The following is a 1,232-nucleotide window of genomic DNA, read 5'->3' on the forward strand; positions in this document are numbered from 1 at the left end:
CGAAAAATTTGGAAATATTTTGTACAACAAATCTTACAAAATCAAGCTTGAAAATAATTTGAATAAAAACAAGGATAAAAATAAATAACGAAGCAAAAATAATTTGAAACTGTACATTTATTTTCTATAAAATATGAAAATTTAAAAAAAAGAAGAAATATTAAATATTGAAACTGTAAGTGAATGCATGTGAAAAGAAAAAAAAATAGCAAAATTTCGTAAATATAAAGATATAAAAAAAATAACTGATAAAAAATACCTAAATATTTTTTCCGTTTCAAAATGAACTTCTTGTTTTAGTAGATTTCAAAACTGGTTTTTAGGACAGAAAATTATCTGGAACTCTCTCAAACTCATTTCGAAAGGTTTTTGAGACGCACGCTGTCACATATTTTACCTTTTTGTATATGGTAATGTGTATATATTTTATCTATATAAATACATACACACATACATACATGCACACATACATTATATGTATATATATATATACATAAATTTGTAAATGTTTGTATACATATATAGACATAAATAAATTAATTGTTAATTTATAAAAAATTTATAGGCATATATAAATACATTATTAATGACGTGCAGGTACGCGGTGTTTCGTTATACAGACATAATATACAAAAAATATATTAAACGTTCCTGTACGTTCAATACCGCGTTCTACTGCGTTAACAGTGCGCTTTTACATTACTTTGTTACAGCTGTCCTGTTCAGATAATCTATACAAATTATAGTCATGTGGCTATAAATTTTGTAGAGATAATCTTAAGAAAGTAATATAAATACATTTGTATATGTATACCAATATTTTCATTTCTTTATGTATATGTATTAGTTAGACACATATGTATATATATATAGTAATATATGTATATATATATTTCTATATAAAAAGTTGAGTGTTAGAAAATGGAATTTACAAGACTCTTTACGCAGAGCCACTACAATCGTTTCGTCTCATCATGCGCCTAAACATTACAGGTGAGATACTGTACACTCAATTGTCATACATTACAGGTGCAGATAGACGCCTCAGGTGACTATATGTGTGTGTAGATAAAAAACATATGTATGTATAGATGTATATGTGCGTACATATACATCCATATAATATATATATATATATATATATATACTATTCACTATATATAATACATACATGTATATGTATATCTATATGTTTACGTATGTATCTATCGATATATGTATTATATATATAT

This window comes from Octopus bimaculoides, chromosome 19 (assembly GCF_001194135.2).
Source record: "Octopus bimaculoides isolate UCB-OBI-ISO-001 chromosome 19, ASM119413v2, whole genome shotgun sequence".
NCBI lineage: Eukaryota > Metazoa > Mollusca > Cephalopoda > Octopoda > Octopodidae > Octopus > Octopus bimaculoides.